Below are 23,680 nucleotides of genomic sequence, written 5' to 3' on the forward strand. Positions count from 1 at the left end.
GCACCATGGTCTTGTAGCGGATGCGAGCTTCAATTGGAAGCCAGTGGAGTGTGCGGAGGAGGGGGGTGACGTGAGAGAACTTGGGAAGGTTGAACACCAGACGGGCTGCGGCATTCTGGATGAGTTGTAGGGGTTTAATGGCACAGGCAGGGAGCCCAGCCAACAGCGAGTTGCAGTAGTCCAGACGGGAGATGACAAGTGCCTGGACCAGGACCTGCGCCGCTTCCTGTGTAAGGCAGGGTCGCACTCTCCGAATGTTGTAGAGCATGAACCTGCAGGAGCGGGTCACCGCCTTGATGTTGGCGGAGAACGACAGGGTGTTGTCCAGGGTCACGCCTAGGCTCTTCGCACTCTGGGAGGAGGACACAGCGGAGTTGTCTACCGTGATGGCGAGATCATGGAACGGGCAGTCCTTCCCGGGGAGGAAGAGCAGCTCCGTCTTGCCAGGGTTCAGCTTGAGGTGGTGATCCGTCATCCATACTGATATGTCTGCCAGACATGCAGAGATGCGATTCGCCACCTGGTGATCAGAAGGGGGAAAGGAGAAGATTAGTTGTGTATCGTCAGCGTAGCAATGATAGGAAAGGCCATGTGAGGATATGACAGAGCCAAGTGACTTGGTGTATAGGGAGAAAAGGAGAGGGCCCAAAACCGATCCCTGGGGGACACCAGTGGTGAGAGCACGTGGTGCGGAGACAGCTTCCCGCCACGCCACTTGGTAGGAGCGACCGGTCAGGTAGGACGCAATCCAGGAGTGAGCCGCGCCGGAGATGCCCATTTCGGAGAGGGTGGAGAGGAGGATCTGATGGTTCACAGTATCAAAGGCAGCAGACAGATCTAGAAGGACAAGAGCAGAGGAGAGAGAGTTAGCTTTAGCAGTGCGGAGAGTCTCTGTGACACAGAGAAGAGCAGTCTCAGTTGAATGACCAGTCCTGAAACCTGATTGGTTTGGATCAAGAAGGTCATTCTGAGAGAGATAGCAAGAGAGTTGGCTAAAGACGGCACGCTCAATAGTTTTGGAAAGAAAAGAAAGAAGGGATACTGGTCTGTAGTTGTTGACATCAGTGGGGTCGAGTGTTGGTTTTTTGAGAAGGGGAGTAACTCTCGCTCTCTTGAAGACGGAAGGGACATGGCCAGCGGTCAAGGATGAGTTGATCAGCGAGGTGAGGTAGGGGAGAAGGTCACCGGAGATGGTCTGGAGAAGGGAGGAGGGGATGGGGTCAAGCGGGCAGGTTGTTGGGCGGCCTGCAGTCACAAGTCGCAGGATCTTATCTGGAGAGAGAGGGGAGAAAGAAGTCAAAGCATAGGGTAGGGCAGTGTGAGCAGGACCAGCAGTGTCATTAGGCTTAACAAACAAGGATCGGATGTCGTCAACCTTCTTTTCAAAGTGGTTGACGAAGTCATCCACAGAGAGAGAGGAGGGGGGGAGGGGGGGGGGAGGATTCAGGAGGGAGGAAAATGTGGCAAAGAGCTTCCTAGGGTTAGAGGCAGATGCTTGGAATTTAGAGTGGTAGAAGGTGGCCTTAGCAGCAGAAACAGATGAAGAAAATGTAGAGAGGAGGGAGTGAAAAGATGCCAGGTCGGCAGGGAATTTAGTTTTCTTCCATTTCCGCTCCGCTGCCCGGAGCTCTGTTCTGTGAGCTCGCAATGAGTCATCAAGCCACGGAGCTGGAGGGGAGGACCGAGCCGGCCGTGAGGATAGGGGACACAGAGAGTCAAAGGATGCAGAAAGGGAGGAGAGGAGGGTTGAGGAGGCAGAATCAGGAGATTGGAGGGAGAAGGATTGAGCAGAGGGAAGAGATGATAGGATGGAAGAGGAGAGAGTAGTGGGAGAGAGAGAGCGAAGGTTGCGGCGGCGCATTACCATCTGTGTAGGGGCAGAGTGAGTAGTGTGGGAGGAGAGTGAGAGAGAAAAGGAAACAAAGTAGTGGTCGGAGACTTGGAGGGGAGTTGCAGTGAGATTAGTAGAGGAGCAGCATCTAGTGAAGATGAGGTCAAGCGTATTGCCTGCCTTGTGAGTAGGGGGGGACGGTGAGAGGGTGAGGTCAAAAGAGGAGAGGAGTGGAAAGAAGGAGGCAGAGAGAAATGAGTCAAATGTGGACATAGGGAGGTTGAAATCCCCCAAAACTGTGAGGGGTGAGCCATCCTCAGGGAAGGAACTTATCAAGGCGTCAAGCTCATTGATGAACTCTCCAAGGGAACCTGGAGGGCGATAGATGACAAGGATATTAAGCTTAAATGGGCTAGTGACTGTGACAGCATGGAATTCAAATGAGGAGATAGACAGATGGGTTAGGGGAAAAATTGAGAATGTCCACTTGGGAGAGATGAGGATTCCTGTACCACCACCCCTCTGACCAGATGCTCTCGGGGTATGCGAGAACACATGGTCAGACGAGGAGAGAGCAGTAGGAGTAGCGGTGTTTTCAGTGGTGATCCATGTTTCCGTCAGCGCCAGGAAGTCGAGGGACTGGAGGTTGGCATAGGCTGGGATGAAGTCAGCTTTGTTGGCAGCAGAACGGCAGTTCCAGAGGCTGCCTGCGACCTGGAACTCCACGTGGGTGGTGCGTGCAGGGACCACCAAATTGGAGAGGCAGCAGCCACGCGGTGTGGTGCGTTTGTGTAGCCTGTGCAGAGAGGAGAGAACAGGGATAGGCAGAGGCATAGTTGACAGGCTGTAGCAAATGGCTACAAAAATGCAGAGGAGATCGGAATGAAATGGGCTAAGCATCTGGGAGTGGAGAGAGCAGGGCCTCCCTCACCAAATCTTCTAGCTCGGAAACTAAAATTGTTTCACTGAACCACCCGAACAAAAACTCTCCCAACTTCCGCCTTTGGAAATCAGAATTGTTGTGAACCACAGCGGTTCAATGTTTAAAGGAGTAGACTCAACCCACTTTGTTCAGCTAGCCAACTATGACTCCATAGCCAACTAGCAGACTAGCATCCAATAACAATAACACACCGTTTAGCGCCAACACTTGGTCACAACAAACCACCAATATTGTGATATCACACTAAACAGATCATTCGTGTCTGTGTCAAGTTCCTTATATGACGCAGCAATGATTAGACGTTGGCTAGCTAGGACAAGTAAATTGTGGTTAGCTACTACAGTACAGCCAAATGGTCATGTTGGGTAGCTAGCAATGGCCACTGTGTCGACTCTGTTTGAAGAACGGCTAGCTAGCTAGCTTCGTGCTACAGCTGGCACGGCCGAGGACACTGCCAAGACACAGTAACTACCCACAACAACCCACGAAGCCTAGCTATGACGCCGTAGCCAACCTGCAAGCTAGCATCCATTAACACACAACTTAGCATCAACACCTGGCCACAACAAACTGCCAAGAGTGTGTCAGCACACCAAACAGACAATTCAAGTCCGTGTCGAGTTCCCTTCACAACGCAGCAAAAAAATAAATAATAATAATAATAATAATAATAATAATTAAACGTTGGAACCAGCTCTCCAGCGTTGCTAATCGTTACCAATAGCTACCCGCTAGCTAGCTAGCCTCGTGCCTCGATACTAGTCCACAATTACCTATGGAAAGCTACTACAACCACAATACTAACCTACAATAAATTCAATACCTAACTACAGCTAGCTACCTACCTACGATCTAATAGATGGTTAAGCAAAAGTTTGTCTCTCACAGACCTGTAACTTCTTCTTTAAGAGGCTCCTCTGTCCTCCACTCGTTACCTGTATTAATGGCACCTGTTTGAACTTGTTATCAGTATAAAAGACACCTGTCCACAACCTCAAACAGTCACACTCCAAACTCCACTATGGCCAAAGGACACCAGAAACAAAATTGTAGACCTGCACCAGGCTGGGAAGACTGAATCTGCAATAGGTAAGCAGCTTGGTTTGAAGAAATCAACTGTGGGAGCAATTATTAGGAAATGGAAGACATACAAGACCACTGATAATCTCCCTTGATCTGGGGCTCCACGCAAGATCTCACCCCGTGGGGTCAAAATTATCACAAGAACAGTGAGCAAAAATCCCAGAACCACACGGGGGGACCTAGTGAATGACCTGCAGAGAGCTGGGACCAAAATAACAAAGCCTACCATCAGTAACACACTACGCCGCCAGGGACTCAAATCCTGCAGTGCCAGACGTGTCCCCCTGCTTAAGCCAGTACATGTCCAGGCCCGTCTGAAGTTTGCTAGAGTGCATTTGGATGATCCAGAAGAGGATTGGGAGAATGTCATATGGTCAGATGAAACCAAAATATAACTCGTCGTGTTTGGAGGACAAAGAATGCTGAGTTGCATCCAAAGAACACCATACCTACTGTGAAGCATGGGGGTGGAAACATCATGCTTTGGGGCTGTTTTTCTGCAAAGGGACCAGGACGACTGATCCGTGTAAAGGAAAGAATGAATGGGGCCATGTATCGTGAGATTTTGAGTGAAAACCTCCTTCCATCAGCAAGGGCATTGAAGATGAAACGTGGCTGGGTCTTTCAGCATGACAATGATCCCAAACACACCGCCCGGGCAACGAAGGAGTGGCTTCGTAAGAAGCATTTCAAGGTCCTGGAGTGGCCTAGCCAGTCTCCAGATCTCAACCCCATAGAAAATCTTTGGAGGGAGTTGAAAGTCTGTGTTGCCCAGCGACAGCCCCAAAACATCACTGCTCTAGAGGAGATCTGCATGGAGGAATGGGCCAAAATACCAGCAACAGTGTGTGAAAACCTTGTGAAGACTTACAGAAAACGTTTGACCTGTGTCATTGCCAACAAAGGGTATATAACAAAGTATTGAGAAACTTTTGTTATTGACCAAATACTTATTTTCCACCATAATTTGCAAATAAATTCATAAAAAATCCTACAATGTGATTTTCTGGATTTTTTTTCTCATTTTGTCTGTCATAGTTGACGTGTACCTACGATGAAAATTACAGGCCTCTCTCATCTTTTTAAGTGTGAGAACATGCACAATCGGTGGCTGACTAAATACTTTTTTTCCCCACTGTATCAGTATCAGAGCACGTGATGGAGTTACAGGTACTGAAGAAGTGTTCTCCCTGTGTCATTGTGTTTTTCCAGTCAGAGTTAGTATTTCGTATTGTTTGTTGTCAGCCTGTTTTTGGAGACCTAAGTGCTCCTCATTTGTTATCATGTATAGTCCGTTGTTTTGTATCCTGGCTTTTGGACCACCAGTAAAGATCCTTGTTTCACCATCCTTGCCTACTGCCTACTGCCTACTATCTATCCTGCACCACACCTGGGTCACACCTCACACCAACCCTTACACACTGGTTTGAATCCCCAAGCCAACTAGGTGAAAAATCTGTTGATGAGACCTTGAGCAAGGCACTTAACCCTAATTGTTCCTGTAAGTCGCTTTGGATAAGAGCATCTGCTAAATGACTAAAATGTAAAAATGTAGTAGTAGTGGTTCCCTAAAGATGTCCCAACTATTAACAAAATATCAACTGTTGATAATAGGCAACATATTTCTAGGGTTACAGTTAATTAAGAGGATATGCCTACATGGTTAGGGTTAGTGCAAACCAATAAGTTGAAATGTTGTCGAAGGTGGATTGTGTATTTTTATCATCTTACCCCTGCCTGCAAACCAAATTTACATCTGAGGACAATCAAGTTTGACTGTTTGATTGATTGATTTGTTTGATTTATTGATTTGATTGATTTGTTGTTTGTTGTTTGTTTGATTGATTGATTGAAATTCTACTGAACATCCACCAACCATCTATTTGGGAGCAGACTGCCATTGAGGTTCACATCCACCGGGAGGCGCACTACATCTTCTGCCTTGATGTAGACATGAAGTTCCAAGGCCGTGTGGGGCCAGAGGCTCTGGGGAGACTGGTGGCCGCCATCCACCCCTGGTAATACTTACTTACTTACTTACTTACTTAAAGGGCCAGCATACACCCCTGGTAATACTTACTTGAAGGGCCAGCATCCATCCCTGGTATTACTTACTTACCTACTTATTTAAAGGAGAAGTTTCATTTTTTACAACCAAAAATCTATATTTATGAAGTAAATGGCATGTTATAGAATGGTCAAAAAAGGTGTCTGGACCCTTCTATAACATGCTATTTACATGTACAGTATATACACTATATATACAACAGTATGTGGACACCCCTTCACATTAGTGGATTTGGCTACTTCAGCCATAACCGTTGCTGACATACAGTGCCTTCGGAAATTATTCAGAGCCCTTGACTTTTTCCACATTTCGTTACGTTACAGCCTTATTCTATTGTTTTTACACACAATACCCCATAATGACAAAGCAAAAACAGGTTTTTTGAAATGTTTACTAATTTATTAAAAACAAAACACTGAAATATCAAATTTACATAGGTATTCAGACCCTTAACTCAGTACTTTGTTGAAGCACGTTTAGCAGCGATTCCAGCATTGAGTCTTCTTTTGTATGACGCTTGGCACACCTGTATTTGGGGAGTTTCTCCCATTCTTCTCTGCAGATCCTCTCAAGCACTGTCAGGTTGGATGGGGAGCACTGCTGCACAGCTATTTTCAGGTCTCTCCAGAGATGTTCGATCGGGTTCAAGTCCGGGCTCTGGCTGGGCCACTCAAGGATATTCAGAGACTTGTCCCGCAGCCGCTCCTGCGTGGTCTTGGCTGTGTGCTTAGGCTCGTTGTCCTGTTGGAAGGAGAACCTTCACCCCAGTCTGAGGTCCTGAGCGCTCTGAAGCAGGTTTTCATCAAGGATCTCTCTGTACTTTGCTCTGTTCATCTTTGCCTCAATCCTGACTAGTGTCACAGTCCCTGCCACTGAAAAATATCCCCACAGCATGATGCTGCCACCACCATGCTTCACCATAGGGATGGTGCCAGGTTTCCTCCAGACATGACGCTTGGCATTCAGGCCAAATAGTTCAATCTTGGTTTCATCAGACCAGATAATCTTGTTTCTCATGGTCTGAGAGTCTTTAGGTGCCTTTTGACAAACTCCAAGCGGGCTGTCATGTGCCTTTTATTGAGGAGTGGCTTCTGTCTGGCCACTCTACCACAATGGCCTGATTGGTGGATTGCTGCGGAGATGGTTGTCTTTCTGGAAGGTTCTCGAATCTCCACAGAGGAACTCTAGAGCTCTGTCAGAGTGCCCATTGGGTTCTTGGTCACCTCCCTGACCAAGGCCCTTCTCCCCCGATTGCTCAGTTTGGCCGGGTGGCCAGCTCTAGGAAGAGTCTTGATGGTTCCAAACTTCTTCCATTTTAGAATGATGGAGACCACTGTGTTCTTGGGGACCTCCAATGCTGCAGAAATATTTTGGTACCCTTCCCCGGATCTGTGCCTCGATACAATCCTGTCTCGGAGCTCTACGGACAATTCCTTTGACCTCATGGCTTGGTTTTTGCTCTGACATGCACTGTCAACTGTGGGACCTTATATAGACAGGTCTGTGCCTTTCCAAATCATGTCCAATTAATTGAATTTACCACAAGTGGACTCCAGTCAAGTTATTTCTGTTTTTTATTTTTAATACATTTGTAAAAAAATTCTAAAAACCCGTTTTCACCTTATCATGGGTATTGTGTGTAGATTGCTGGGCATTATTTTTTAAATTCATTTTTTAATCCATTTTAAAATAAGGCTGTAACGTTACAAAATGTGTAAAACGTCAAGGTTTCTGAATACTTTCCAAAGGCACTGCATATACAAAAGCATGTGGACACCCCTTCAAGTTAGTGGATTCAGCTATTTCAGCCACACCTGTTGCTGACAGGTTTATAAAATCAAAGCAAACAGCCATGCAATCTCCATAGACAAACATTGGCAGTAGAATGGCCTTACTGAAGAGCTCAGTGACTTTCAACATGGCACCGTCATAAGATGCCACCTTTCCAACAAGTCAGTTCGTCAAATTTCTGCCCTACTAGAACTGCCCAGGTCAACTGTAAATGCTGTTATTGTGAAGTGGAAATGTCTAGGAGCAACAACGGCTCAGCCGCGAAGTGGTAGGCCACACAAGCTCACAGAACGGGACCGTCGAGTGCTGAAGCGCCTAGTGCGTAAAAATCGTCTATCCTCGGTTGCAACACTCACTACCGAGTTCCAAACTGCCTCTGGAAGCAACGTCAGCACAATAACTGTTTGTCGGGAGCATCATGAAATGGGTTTCCATGGCCGAGCAGCCGCACACAAGCCTAAGATCACCATGCGGTGGAGTGATGAATCATGCTTCACCATCTGGCAGTTCGACACAAAGTGAGGTCCATACAGAAATGGTTTGTCGAGATCAGTGTGGAAGAACTTGACTGGTCTGCACAGAGCCCTGACCTCGGCCCCATCGAACACCTTTGGGATGAATTTGAACGCCGACTGCGAGCCAGGCCTAATTGCCCAACATCAGTGCCCAACCTCACTAATGCTCTTGTGGCTGAATGGAATCAAGTCCCTGCAGCAATGTTCCAACATCTAGTGGAAAGCTTTCCCAGAAGAGTGGAGGCTGTTGTAGCAGCTAAGGGGGGACCAACTCCATATTAATGGTCATGATTTTGGAATGAGATGTTCGAGGAGCAGGTGTCCACAAGGTAGTGTATTTTTAAATTGGTTGTAAAAAATATAACTTCTCCTTTAACTTGAACATAATGGCGAAATGTAGATTTACTCCTAAATAGACATACCCAAAAGTAACTGTTTTTCATGAGATGGACAACTAGTAATGCTGCATAGTTCTAGAAAGGTCTGGAACTCCCCTTTCTGGTAAACATAATTGTAAATTCTTCACATTTAAGGACACAAGCTCAAGAAACATAGTACAAATATTAAAATGATATATGATTTTCTCTCTATTCAATGAAAGTGTCACAAGCTGGGCTTGAACTCAGGTCTCAGATGTGGAGAGTTGGGTGTTCTACCCCTTAGCCACAGAGGAGGTATAGTAGGACCCAAACGAAACACCCAAGGCAATACTCCAGGCAAAGTAGATTTAATATAAAAAAAGGTATTCTTTGCACTTCAAAAATAATCCAACAAAAGTCCTTCTCAGAAAGAGGTATACTAACAGAGGTACAGTAAACAAAACAGGAGGACCAAACAAAATAACTCCACGAGGGGAGAAAAACAAAATAAAGATAACTTAGAAAAGCTTACTCGGAAAGACTCTGTGGGACACAGCAGGAGACACATAGCCAGGACTCACAAACCAAGTGAGGAACAAGGGGAAAAAACACAGCTAAAATACTCTAGGGGAAACAAGGCACAGGTGACCTGGATAAAGCTAATAAGGACACACGAGGAAGAACTAAGGCAGAGGGGAACACAGATGACCTCTAGAGGCCCGGAGACAAACAGGAGGCAGGAAGCTGACAGGACCCCCTCCTCTAGGAACGACTCCTGACGTTCCTTCCAGAACACCCTGGCCTCAGGGTGCGAAACTCTCGGATCAAACCTGGGTCCAGGATGTCCTTGGCTGGAACCCAGGAGCGCTCCTCTGGCCCGTAGCCCTCCCAGTCCACCAGATACTGCAGAGAGTTCTGGACCCTCCGGGAGTCCAGTATCCGGCGCACTGTGTAGGCTGGCTGGCCGTCAATGATCCTGGGAGGTGGCGGGGGTCTGCGTGGGGGGGCAAAGGGAGAAGACAAGACAGGTTTTAGTAGTGAAACATGGAAAGTGGGGTTAATTCTAAGGGAGCGAGGGAGAACCAAACGATAAGAAACAGGGTTAACTTTCCTTGCTATGCGGAAAGGGCCGATGTATTTCTGGGAAAGCTTCTTGGATTCGACCCGGAGGGGCAGGTTCTTGGTGGCCAACCAAACTCTCTGACCAGCTCGGAAACTAGGGGCCGTCCGGCGGCGGCGATTAGCCTGACTTTGGTATCTCTGGGAGGTCCGAAGGAGGGTACGCCTGGCCTTCTTCCAGGTCCGCCTACAGCGTTGGACAAAGCGCTGGGCCGAGGGAACACCAACTTGCGCCTCTTCCTCTGGAAATAATGGAGGGGTGTATCCGAACTGGCATTCGAAGGGGGACAATCCGGTGGCTGAGGACTGGAGGGTGTTGTGGGCATATTCCGCCCAAATGATATAGGTGGCCCAAGACGTGGGATTACTGGCCGCCATACACCGCAGGGTGGTCTCCAGATCCTGATTAATCCGTTCCGTTTGGCCATTAGACTCTGGATGGAACCCAGACGATAGGCTGGCTGTGGCCCCAATAAGCCTGCAGAAGGCCCCCCAAAACCGGGACGAGAATTGGGGACCTCGGTCGGAGACAACGTCCAGGGGAATTCCAAATATCCGGAAGACATGGTTCATAAGGAGCTCAGCAGTCTCCTTGGCCGAGGGCAGCTTGGGCAGGGGAATAAACCGGGCAGCCTTAGAGAACCGGTCAACAACCACTAGGATGACTGTGTTGCCCTGGGATGGAGGAAGTCCCGTAACAAAGTCCAGAGAAAGGTGTGACCATGGCCTGCGAGGAACAGGTAAGGGATGGAGCAGTCCCTGGGGTCGCTGACGTGTCGACTTTCCCTGGTTGCACACAGGGCAGGCCTCAACATAGACCTGCACGTCCTTCTTGATGGACGGCCACCAAAACCGCCGCTGGAGGAATTCCAGTGTGCGAGCCCTACCCGGATGGCATGTCAAGGGCGACTCATGACCCCACTGCAAGACGCGGGCCCGAACAGAGAGAGGAACGTACAGGCGTCCGGCAGGACCACCGCCTGGATCGGGCTCATGGACAAGGGCCTCTCGTACCCCTCTTTCTAGTTCCCACTGAAGAGGTGCGACGATCCTAGACCTCGGAATAATCGATGCCAAGGGCTTCTCTTGTATCTCGGGAGAATAGGCTCGAGACAGGGCATCCGGCTTGACGTTCTTGGTGCCAGGTCTGTAAGACAGGAGAAACTGGAATCGATTAAAAAAAAAGGGACCATCGTGCTTGCCGAGGGTTCATCCGCTTTGCCTGTTGGAGATATTCCAGGTTCTTGTGGTCTGTGAGAACCTGGAAAGGATGCTGTGCCCCCTCAAGCCAATGGCGCCACTCTTCCAAGGCCAGTTTTACCGCAAGCAACTCTCGATCCCCCACGTGGTAGTTGCGCTCGGCCTCAGACAGGCGGCGAGACATGAAGGCACAAGGGTGTAATCTCCCATCCTCACCCCTCTGTGACAGGACGGCTCCCACCCCCACCTCTGAGGCGTCCACCTCCACCACGAAAGGTCTTTCTGGGTCAGGGATCACCAGAATCGGAGCAGAAGTGAAGCGGCGCTTGAGATCCTCGAAGGCCCCTGCTGCTTCCGGACCCCAGTGAATCTTGGTCCCTCCTCCCTTGGTAAGCGTCGTCAAGGGGGCTACCACAGAGCTGAAATTCTTAATGAACTTCCGATAGAAGTTAGAAAAGCCAATGAACCGTTGAACCTCCTTGACCGTGGCAGGTGTGGGCCAGCTGTGGACCGCTTTGACCTTCTTGGGATCCATCTCTAGGTGGCCGGGAGTGACAATAAACCCGAGAAACTGAGTCTGGGAAACATGAAATTCACACTTCTCAGGTTTAACGTAGAGGTGATTGTCAAGGAGCCTCTGGAGAACCCTGCTAACATGCCCCTCATGCTCCTCCAGTGACCTCGAGAAGATGAGGATATCGTCCAGGTACACGAAGACGAACAGATTAAGCATATCCCGGAGAACATCATTAATCAGGGCTTGGAATACTGCGGGGGCATTGGTGAGCCCGAACGGCATCACCCGATATTCATAGTGCCCCGTGGGCGTGTTGAATGCCGTCTTCCATTCGTCTCCTGGCCGGATCCGCACGAGATGGTAAGCATTGCGGAGATCCAGTTTAGTAAAAATGGAAGCCCCTTGAAGCAGCTCAAAAGCAGTGGCCATGAGAGGAAGGGGGTATCGATTCCGAACCGTGATCTTGTTGAGTCCCCGGTAATCAATACAAGGCCTAAGACCCCCGTCTTTCTTTTCAACAAAAAAGAAGCCCGCCCCAGCCGGGGAAGTAGAGGCACAGATGAGGCCGGCTGCCAAGGACTCCTTAATGTAGGTGTCCATAGCTGAGTGCTCGAGGGAGGATAAGGAAAAGATCCGACCTCTAGGAGGGCAGCAACCGGGGAGTAGATCAATGGCACAGTCATACGTGCGGTGAGGCGGTAAGGAAGTAGCCCGGGACTTGCTGAACACTGCCTTGAACCGATGGTAAACACTGGGGACTCGGGAGACGTCAACAGACTCTTGAAACTGGGTACTAGGGGCTGAGGGACTCTGAAGCATGCAGGTGAGTTGGCAAGTGGGACCCCAGCTTAGAATGGTGCCAGTAGGCCAGTCGATCTGGGGATTATGTCTGCATAGCCAAGGGTGACCCAGGATAATAGGATACTCGGGGGAGTCAATGAGATAGAAGGTCTCCTGCTGGTGTTGAAAGATGGTAAGTCGCAGGGACTGAGTCGCCTCTGTAACCTTTCCTGGTTCCAGAGGTCTGCCATCTAAGGCTGTAACTGCCTGGGGTTGAGGAAGTAGTTGGGTAGGGATCTTAAGTTCCTTAGCCAAGGTTAAATCCAGGAAATCACCTGCGGCACCGGAATCGATCATAGCCTGGACCCGATGCTGGTGGCCCTTCCAGGACAGAGTGGCTGGAATAGCTAAGACAGCGTTAGTAGGAGGAGCTCTAATTTTCCCCATCACAGCCCTCCTGTAGCTAGGCGGGGACAGGCGTTTCCCGAAAGCTCGGGGCAAGTGGAGCGGAAGTGGCCGGCAACCCCGCAGTAGAGGCACCGACGCTCCCTCATGCGACGTTCCCTTTCGTTGGGAGAAAGCCTGGAACGGCCTAACTGCATGTTCTCCGGGGAATCCTGGAGCAGTTCAGGTTCCGAGTAAGCTGAGAAGGACTGTCGTCACTGGGGGGTGACCTGGAGTAAGGGGAAGGACCAGGGAGGCGTTCAAAGAGCTGGCGGAGGGAACTCATCATATCGGCCAGGAGTTGAGAATGACTAGCCATCAGCTCTTCCTGTCGGCTGAGAACGGCTTCATGGCGCTGGAAAGATGCCTCATGTCGAGCGATCACCGCCAACAGGTCCTTGGAACTGAGTGTTTCTGAGTCCATGATTGACTTGGTTTTTCTGTCACAAGCTGGGCTTGAACTCAGGTCTCAGATGTGGAGAGTTGGGTGTTCTACCCCTTAGCCACAGAGGAGGTATAGTAGGACCCAAACGAAACACCCAAGGCAATACTCCAGGCAAAGTAGATTTAATATAAAAAAAGGTATTCTTTGCACTTCAAAAATAATCCAACAAAAGTCCTTCTCAGAAAGAGGTATACTAACAGAGGTACAGTAAACAAAACAGGAGGACCAAACAAAATAACTCCACGAGGGGAGAAAAACAAAATAAAGATAACTTAGAAAAGCTTACTCGGAAAGACTCTGTGGGACACAGCAGGAGACACATAGCCAGGACTCACAAACCAAGTGAGGAACAAGGGGAAAAAACACAGCTAAAATACTCTAGGGGAAACAAGGCACAGGTGACCTGGATAAAGCTAATAAGGACACACGAGGAAGAACTAAGGCAGAGGGGAACACAGATGACCTCTAGAGGCCCGGAGACAAACAGGAGGCAGGAAGCTGACAGAAAGTGGGGGAATAGGGCTTGAAACGACTGAAATGCTTTCTAAATATAGTAACAATGAAATTATAAATGACTTGCTATAAGATTTCACCTTTCTTATAACTGTAAAACAAATAAGATCACATTTAGTGTCAGTACAAAGTAGTCCCCTTTTCATATAAGTGACGACAGAGCATTTTCTACCAAGTTCTCTGAGCGACGCAGACACACCATTTGAATGTCTGCAGACTCGTTATAACATCAGCTTTCGTCCCTCTGTGACCACGAGAATGGTCATGTTTCAATTCTACGAAATTATTTAGTATTTTTTCATGTTGAGAGCTCTAAATCAGGCTGAGAATATCACAGCGAGATGAAACCACAACTCCTGGATTCGCTAGACTGCCCCCCTTAATATACTGTCTCCCAGGCTGGGTTCCATCGCAGACAAAATCAATTATTTGTCTGGATAGGCCAGAAAATGTGACATGGATTTTCCATCTGTTGATACTCTACAGGTGGTCATACTATCAACAAACTATCTGTTGATAAGCAACTGCTTGCTAAGTTTAGGGTTAGGTTTAGAATAAGGGTTAGGGCTAGGGTAAGGGTAAGGATTAAGTTCAGGGTTAGGGCTAGGGTTAAATTCAGGGTTAGGGCTAGGGTTAGTAGATAGTTAGTTAGTTGAAATGTTACTGATAGTCTGTAGCTTGTCCATCTGTAGGTGCTCTACAGGCTATCCAAATAAAGTTTCACCCTGACCTTGGTAAGGGTATTTTCCTGGTTAAATAAAGGTTACGTAACAATACAAAATTGTCTTGTGTCTTGCAGGTTCAACTGGTACCCCCGGAACCAGTACCCCTACGAGCGGCGGAACGTCTCCACAGCCTATGTACCCCTGGACCAGGGAGACTTCTACTACCAGGCCCCCCCCCCCCCCCCCCCCCCTCTTCCCCACCCCCTCCCTCTAGGTGGATAAGTCTGTGGGTGTGGAGGCTGTGTGGCAGGAGGAGAGTCATCTGAACTGGTACCTGGTGAAGAATAAGCCCACCAAGCTGCTGTCACCTGAATATGTGTGGGACGACGCTCGAGGACGGGACGCCAAGGAGATAAAACTGGTCCGCTTCTCCTCTGTCATCAAGAACAAGGCAGAGGTCAGAGAGAACCCGTGAGAGGAGAAGAGAATGGTGCTGGAATGGATAGCAGTCGTTTTACGGCCTCCTGACCAATTCTGCTATTTTGTGTGTTTTTTAAACTCTGATCTTAATCTTTACATAATGTTTCTGCAATTATTTCCTCTGACCGAAAAGAGCTTCTGGACATCAGAACAGCGATCACTAACTTTGATTTGGATGAAGACTTCTCCTTCAACGAGTCTGAGCACAGGACATACTGCTCACCAGTCACGTGTATTCATGGATGCCAAGGGAAGCAAGGCTTCCCAAAAATTTGTAAAAAGAAAAAACTAATTTACAAGAGGTGTCGTGGAAATGTATCCCTATACTTATTAAAAATCAAAGTTCTTCCAGAGTTATTGTAGAATCAAGATAGACTTTATTACACAACGCAACAAAAGCCGAGTGGGTCTGCAGCACAACTGAATTACCTACACTTGGCCCTCGGTTCATATACAGTTCTATTCCTGCACATTTTACATACTTTTGAGCTTAATCCCTCCCTGTTTAGTTCTTCCACCATTGTCTCCAAGTCTCCATCTTTTGACCGCTCCGCCCACTCTCTTAATTTATGATAGTGGTGAAATCTGACTTCTCTTCCTCCTATGTATTCAGATTTGGAAACAATAGTGGCAGGACCAAGCTTTCTCATGCAGTTTCTGAGATAGGCCCCCTCTGCACATAAAGTCTCCAGCCACAAATACATTTGCACATAAATCATCCCATCTAACCCATAACACATTATAAAACATATCAATCAACACTTAAATATGGTTTAAACATGGCAGGTCCATAACCCATTCTCAACCATATACATTTAAGACATTCCTCATGCATGGCTTCATGCATAGCAGTATAATCAGTTCTCAGACATGTACAGCTCTCATGCATAGTGTATATTTCCCACACATAATAAGAATGAGCAGGCCTTTTCCCAGGTCCATGTCCTCCATCTCCAGGCTCTGTTCCAGGCCTCCTCATTCTCTGTACCACTCTCTGTATCACTTAGTCTTACTGCTTGTCTTTGTGATTAATAATGTTTTAACTTTATAGTCTAAAAGTATTTAACTTTGTTCAACATATAATTTTAACTTATAGTCTACTGAAAAATTGGCTTCTTTCCTGTCTATCCCCATGTCTGCTTGGTCTCCTTTTCATATGATATTGGAACCCCATCTTTCTCCAAACAGCCACCCTCCCTGGACCTTGAGCCACTATGGTTTCTTCTTGTGACTATGTGTATGTGGCTATGTGTATCGGGTCAGGCTATGTGTATCGGGTCATAGCGCAGAAACAAGTGATAACGTTAGTTCCGTTGCTACTCCTATCTCCACCCAGCTGCACCATTGGAAGATAGTAAAAGACAGGATGAACTGAAAAACTGTGGTCATTCTGAGGCTCTTTGTCCTGACCGTGTGATCAGGTTACTCAGAAGCAACGAGAAACAATATAGGTCTATACAGGTCTATCTGTTCCTGAAGTGTATCTCCATCCCATGTCCTTGACTACACACCCAGACCAGCTGCAGGGAGCTAGAGGGAACCATCCTTTCTCGGAACCACAGCATTTGCACTAAAGAAATGTCTCTACTATTGTTAAATTGGTTCTTAATCCATAGGCATATAGGGCATATACGCATTTCATTCTACAACATGCATAATTCATATAAGTGGTTTGTTATGTTGTCTAAGCAGTTAACAAAAAATTCCAATAGAGGCTAAATTTATCTCACCGGAGAAAGCATCCGAGCAAACGAAACAGCACCGCTCTGTCTCAGTATGTGTAGAGTATCGATCTGATGCTGTCTGGCCAGAAAGAGTATGACATTGTTGCCGCCCATAGCATTGAATGCAAGGGAAGTCAGCGAGCATTTGGCCTCCCTTGATTAAAAAATAAATAATAATAAAAGCCAATCAGCGTTGAGCTAAACTGAGTGAGCTCAGCTATGAATAGTCCTGGCACACCAAAAAAAAAGTGTAGAGGGAAGCCAGTTTGGAATTGGCTTCAGACCAATCACATCACAAGCCAAACGTAATTATTGACAGAAAAAAACTTGAATTGTTACATCTCATTGTGTTGTTGTCCTCTGGTGGCTAGCTAGCTAGCTAAAATGGTCCCTTTCCTAAATTAGCCATGAATGGAGATAGGGATTTGGACTTGTGGTTTTTCTTAATTCTCCGTACTGGCCAATGATTATAACAGCGATTCTGATCCAACCATAAATTCATACATTGTGCCCCTGGCCTGAGAGGATGGAAGTTCAACATGTAGCTATATGTAGTATGCTAATGTTGACTAGCTGGCCTGGTGTATCATTGCCCCTGAAAGGAAGTTAGGCTAGCGAGCAAGTATTTTCGCCAGGTAGCCTAGGACAACAGAAACTAAAAGCGTGTACTGTATGACAGAATCATAGACTGTTTAGGCAACATGAAAGAGGAGGATGGCATTGGCATTTCTCTACAAGTGTGACGAGTACTGAGTGTACGAAGAGGCAGGACGCAGACGCAGGAATTAACAAGGTCAAGGTTTACTTAACCATGACAAAGAGATATAACAAAGATAGAGTAAACGACACGGAGCTAAACAATCACACACAACATCATCCAGAACAGTCCAGGGCTACATAGGGGTGGTGATGAGATGATGGTGCGCTGGAGGGGATTAGGGTGCGTTGGGTTTCCATTCCGGTGTTGCCGAGGTGGTGCGCTCAAACCGGTGGCTCAGTAGACCGGCGAATCAGAGCGCCGGAGGGGAGCAACGGGAGGAGACGTGACAACAAGTAGGGTGAGTCAACATGTTTTTTCTACTTGCACGCACATACACACACACACAGACACAGACATAAATCAGTACCATGGACAGCCACATCATATTTAGCTTACGTTGATTGGACTAAATCGTTTTTGGTATATTTTAGTTGTCACTGTATTAGACTAAGCATAGGTGATTAGATGATGTTGAAATGTTGAAGTTGAAATGGTGCTGGAATAGTGGAGGCAGCACCTGTTTTCTTTGCGACTTGCGGTAACTCTCCGTGGTTTTAAATCAATAGTTGTTTAGTAGTCCGAAAATGTTGGAAACATTACCTTGCTTGACCATGCTGTAGGTCTTGTAACTGTTTGTTATATGCAATATGTTTTGTGGACTTCAACGGACAGACGTTGCTCTCCGGTTTTCTAATGAAACAACTATGTGGTTGAATTTATTCTACCACTGTCTTCTTATTGTCTCGGCCTTAGGCCTATATATATATATCACCGTGTCAAGGCATATGAACTAACAGGTTATAGAGAAAACAACGCAATTATCACAACACATAGGTTGTAATATGGCTTTTTTTCTGGATTGGCTTCCACAGTGATATTACCACTACTGCTGCTCACCCCGGGGCAGGCCCTAATCCCCGAGACTCGGACAAGAAAAAGGCTGCGTAAGAGAGGCCTGTCGGCGAGTACATAAACCGCCTCTACCCTCCTTTTTATTGGCAAACGTACAATCACTGGGGAACAAATTGGACGAGCTCCGTTCAAGACTATCCTATCAACCGTACCTGAAGAACTGTAATATCCTATGTTTCTCCTCTGAGTCGTGGCTTAACAAGGACATGGACAATATATACTGGGTGTAGAAAACATTAGGAGCACCTTCTTAATGTTGCACCCCCTTTTATCCTCAGAACAGCCTACATTTGTCAGGTGTCGAATGTGTTCCACAGGGATGCTGGCCCAAGTTGACTCCAATGCTTCCTACAGTTTTGTCAAGTTGGCTGGATGTCCTTTGGGTGGTGGACCATTCTTGATACACACAGGAAACTGTTGAGCGTGAAAAACCAAGCAGCGTTGCAGTTTTTGACACACACAAACCCGGTGGGGCTGGCACCTACTAACATACCCTGTTCAAAGCACTACCATACCCCGTTCCGCCCTAATTATTCATTTACAAAGTATACAGGACAGGACTCTTATTCTGAAGGATTGGAAAAATCTGTGACCTGGAAGTACTTAGTTATTCTTGCATGCATCACAGCGGTAAGTGATTGATAGATAGAGCAGTAACAGCATCTCTAACGTTTGTTTGCGGATGGCGATAATATTATAGAAGAAGAGCCACAATAACAACACAGCTCACTTGCCTTCACAGCAAAGAAGTAAGTTCACTTTATTATATCACTCAATACGTTTCAAGTGTAAACTACCTGTGTAACAAACAATACGTCAACTAACAATAACGAAACAGAAAGCAAGTGCTTGTTTGAGTTAGCAGCGAAACTCACGTGAAAGTTTGCCTGTAGGGTACTAGGGGGTAACTAGCCCCCTGTGGTAACTGGCCCCCATTCTGTAATTCACATTAAGACCACAAGATGTCACCAAATTATTTCCCCAACACTTTCCCTGCCTGCCACTGCTCTTGCTCAACAAAAAATGGCCTCTGTGTCATCACAACTTTTGGAGATATTTCAACAACAAAAAAATGGTGGTACATTTGGAAAAGGTTGTAGATATCTTTCAATTTAGTTAGATCTATAATTGTTTAAAGAAAATACAAGTAGGAAAGCCTTAAGATAAATAATACACTTGTTTAGAGAGAAAAATGTAGATCATTCTTTAGTAAAGTAGTAAAATGTTCGATAAGTGTGTTGGGGGCAACTCGCCGTATCTTATAGTGCAGCTATAAGCAAGTGGGCTGTATCTGCTGGCTAAGTTTCCCTTAGTTCCCTGGATTTGTGGATGAACCGTATGACCTCAGAGAATAACAATAGTATGAAAAAATATATATATATAATAATGTATGCACTCACTAACTGTAAGTCGCTCTGGATAAGAGCGTCTGCTAAATGACGTAAATGTAAATGATAATAAAGGTACTGACACTGACCTGTATATACAACCACTCCAGTATCCCTGAACATTAAATAAGGTACTGGCACTGACCTGTATATACAACCACTCCAGTACCCCTGAACATTAAATAAGGGACTGACACTGACCTGTATATACTTGCAGTCTTGTTATTTAACTCTCATCGTAATTCTTGTGTGGTTTTTATTCTTACTTTTATTTTGTATTCTATTTTCTATTTATTATTATTATTATTATTATTATTATTATTATTATTATCATTATTTACATTTACATTTAAGTCATTTAGCAGACGTTCTTATCCAGATCACTGTACCCAAGAAGACTTGAGGCTGTAATTGCTGCCAATGGTGATTCAAGAAAGTACTAAGTAAAGAGTCTGAATACTTATGTAAATGTATTTTAAAATTATTTTTGATTTCAATTTTTTATAAATTAGCAAACATTTCTAGAGAATTAAGCCCCAGAGCCTGAGCAAGGTTGTCACGGTTTCGGCCGAGGCTGCTCCTCCTCCTGGTTCGGGCAGGCTTCGGCGGTCGTCGTCCCCGGAGTACTAGCTGCCACCGATCTATGTTTCATGTTCGTTTGGTTTTGTCTTGATGTTGTACACCTGTGTCTAGTTAGTCCTCGTTAGTGTCCTATTTAGTTCTCGTTGTGTGTGTCTGTGTTTGTGTGTGATTGCTCTTCTGTTTTGGTGTTTGAGCTACGTACTTCCCTCCAGTGTTTGGAGAGGTTTTTGCACATGTTAGTGCGCCGTTTGTTTGACGCCTGTGTGCGCCGTTATTTCGCCTCCGGGCTTATTGTGCTTATTTACTACGTGATTATTTCACTAAAGTCTTTTGGACTGAGCTTCTGCGTCCTGCGCTTGATTCCTGCACCACACCCACCTTCAGCACCCCTTGACAAAGGTATTTGTAGTTTTGAAGGACTGAAGGAGTGGGAATGTATGTGTATTAAAAACAATTGTTTAGTCTTTTGGGATTAATGTTAATTTCCCGTAAGGAATTTATTTTTATTTTGTTATGTTTTTTTACCCCCGTCCCGTTGGTGGCGACAGTACACCTTTTGAGTGTAGTTCGCCATAAAACCGAAAGAGGAAGTTGTTTGCGGAAGTAAGACATCTTGCTCGAGAGACTTGGGTGTGGGCAAAGATTTTTAGATGGTTAGGTTTGAAATCAATGGGACAAAATACGTGTCTCCTGAATCATTTAAGTTATTTTGCTTTTAAAAAGTTTGACAGCATTTCAGGAGTGAAAAACAGTGCTTTCAAAGTGTGGCTGAGGAGAACAAACCGTATTTTTAAAAAGTGAAAGTACTGCGTCTAACCTCACAGGATATTACAGAGGAGTGATCGTGACTGGATGAGAAAATGGGTGGTGCAGAATCTAGTCCACACCCAAGTCCACCTCCACCTCCACGCTGTATTCTGTGCGATGGTGACTTCAAGCAGCCTGTCAAACTGACCTGTGGCCACTGCTTCTGCAAAGCCTGCTAAAGGAATACTGGAGACAAAAGGGAAATCGGGAATGTCCAGTCTGCAAGAGAAAATCTTCCATGGAGAATCCTCGAGCCATGTAGCAGGAAGTCAAATGGGACCCTATATTCCCTATATAGCGCAATAAATTTGACCAGGACCATATTACGTCTACTACCTGGTTATAACAGAGATCCCACTCCCTCCCAAGCAAATAACTGCTTTGATTCTGACTTCCAGATCTCAAATTTCTGATTTTTATTTCAATTTGCCATTTCATTATTAATTAATTTACATTTTAAGCACTTTGAGATTGCTATGGCATTCTACTGTAGTTCGATGTAATTGCTGCATTGTTTAAAATCTTGGTCATGTTTTATGGCCTTCATGTCATGTTTAAAATCTGTAAAAATGTAAAGTCCATACCTGCGCATCTGACTTTCCCCACAGTTCCGTCAAGGTGATTTTTTTTATGTCTTTATCATAGCCTCCTGGTTTTCACCAATCAGCGTGCCAGAATGGACATTTGGACTCTGACCCCTCCAACCCAAGGTCAGAGTGTTTTAGTCGTCAGAAGAAGAAGACTCAAGTTGATTGTGTTTACTAGGAAGATTGAGCATCTAAGAAAGTGTGAGTTGTGGGGCCTACCATTGGGGCTTTAGTGCTGCTAAACGATGCTTAGTTACTTATAGTACTTGATGCTACTTTCCTACAAGTGTAACTGTATTGTAATAGTACTTTTTATCTTGCAGGTTTGTGCATGTTGTTGATATTGTCGTAAGTGCCTGCATTGCCTTAACTACATGAGTATTTGCATAGTACATGCTATTGATTAGAGATGGTTATTTGTATAGCCACTACTGTTATGCCATGGTGAGTTCTAGAACCTGCTAGAGGTCTTGGAGATGGTCCTCTGAGCTCTGGCATGCACAGTATGATGTACAACTGGGTGGCACCAGACACAGATCAGATAAGATCTCCACCAGTCCTGAGAGAGGATCATACATCTAGCCTGTTGAGTCATTCCTTTTTTCTGTCTCTCTCAGACATCACGCGCTGCCGCCTAGAGAGAGATGTTAATATACATCAGTGGAGGCTGCTGAGGGGAGGACGGCTCATAATAATGGCTGGTTGGCACCAGACACAGATCAGGCTTCGGGACAAGTCTCTGAATGTCCTTGAGTGGCCCTGCCAGAGCCCGGACTTGAACCCGATCGAACATCTCTGGAGAGACCTGAAAATAGCTGTGCAGCGACGCTCCGCATTCAACCTGACAGAGCTTGACAGGATCTGCAGAGAAGAATGGGAGAAACTCCCCAAATACAGGTGTGCCAAGCTTGTAGTGTCATACCCAAGAAGACTCGAGGCTGTAATCGCTGCCAAAGGTGCTTCAAGAAAGTACTGAGTAAATGGTCTGAAAACGTATGTAAATGTAATATTTCAGTTTCTTATTATTTATAAATTGGAAAAAAAATCTAAACTTGTTTTTGCTTTGTCATTATTGGGTATTGTGTGTAGATTGATGAGGGGAAAAAACAATTTCATCAATTTTTGAATAAGGCTGTAACATAACAAAATTCTGGCAAAAGTCAAGGGGTCTGAATACTTTACGAATGCACTGTACATCAGTGGAGGCTGCTGAGGGGAGGACGGCTCATAATAATGGCATCAAACCATGTGTTTGGATTTGATACCATTCCGCTCCTGCCACAAGCCAGTCCTCCCCAATTAAGGTGCCACCAGCCTCCTGTGATAGACATATGTTTTTGTGATGCTGCTGTGTGAATATTCTTTTCATTCCTGTTATATATTCCTATTGCATGTACAACTATATTAATACTGTCATGTGTATATGTTTTAATACCTTTTAGAACCACAAGTCCATCCTATGTATCAGAAAGATCACTTCTTTGTGTGTGGTAATGTGTGGATAAAACTAGAGAATAAAACTCTGGATATGAACACATCTGCTGGGTACTTGCCGGACCGCCTGTAGTGGGTCAGACCAAAGCAGAGTCGGCTTAAGTCCGTAGCGGGTGAGGACTCAGAAGCCAACCGCTCAGACGGTTGCTGCATCTGTCTGTGAAGTGTGCTATGGCATTCTAGTGTAATTCGATGTAATTGCTGCATTGTTTGAAACAGGGATGGGCAACTTTGATGGGGGTGGAGGACACAATGTACCCATCTTGCAGACCCGTGAGCAAATGTGGCCCCATACTCCTGAGTGGCGCAGTGGTCTAAGGCACTGCATCGCAGTGCTAACTGTGCCACTAGATCCTGGTTCGAATCCAGGCTCTGTCGCAGCCGGCCGCGACCGGGAGACTCATGGGCGGCGCACAATTGGCCCAGCGTCGTCCAGGGTAGGGGAGGGAATGGCCGGCAGGGATGTTGCTCAGTTGATAGAGCATGGCGTTTGCAACGCCAGGGTTGTGGGTTCGATTCCCACGGGGGGCCAGTATAAAAAAATATGTATTCACAAACTGTAAGTCGCTCTGGATAAGAGCGTCTGCTAAATGACTAAAAATGTAAATGTAAAAAAAAATGACTAATTTCCTGCAATTCTACACATTTTGCCACAGGGTGGAGAGACATTTTT

The 23,680-nt window shown here is 46.2% G+C and overlaps 1 long non-coding RNA gene and 1 pseudogene across 2 annotated transcripts in view; both read left to right on the forward strand.

Moving 5' to 3' along the window:
• The window catches only part of LOC311099340 (globoside alpha-1,3-N-acetylgalactosaminyltransferase 1-like), a 35,264-nt pseudogene extending 20,337 nt beyond the window's left edge, over positions 1-14,927 (forward strand). The window contains exons 8-9 of the transcript in view: positions 5,751-5,875; positions 14,408-14,927. The product of the transcript in view is annotated as a globoside alpha-1,3-N-acetylgalactosaminyltransferase 1-like (transcript). The remainder of the gene's footprint in view (positions 1-5,750; positions 5,876-14,407) is intronic.
• A 3,881-nt stretch (positions 14,928-18,808) lies between these two features.
• On the forward strand, positions 18,809-22,379 carry LOC311099777. The gene is made up of 3 exons (XR_014609765.1): positions 18,809-18,898; positions 21,572-21,714; positions 22,131-22,379. It is a non-coding gene; the product is annotated as an uncharacterized lncRNA (long non-coding RNA).
• Positions 22,380-23,680: the final 1,301 nt, after the last annotated feature.

This window comes from Coregonus lavaretus, assembly GCF_964263955.1.
Source record: "Coregonus lavaretus genome assembly, chromosome: 24".
NCBI classification, from domain to species: Eukaryota; Metazoa; Chordata; class Actinopteri; order Salmoniformes; family Salmonidae; genus Coregonus; species Coregonus lavaretus.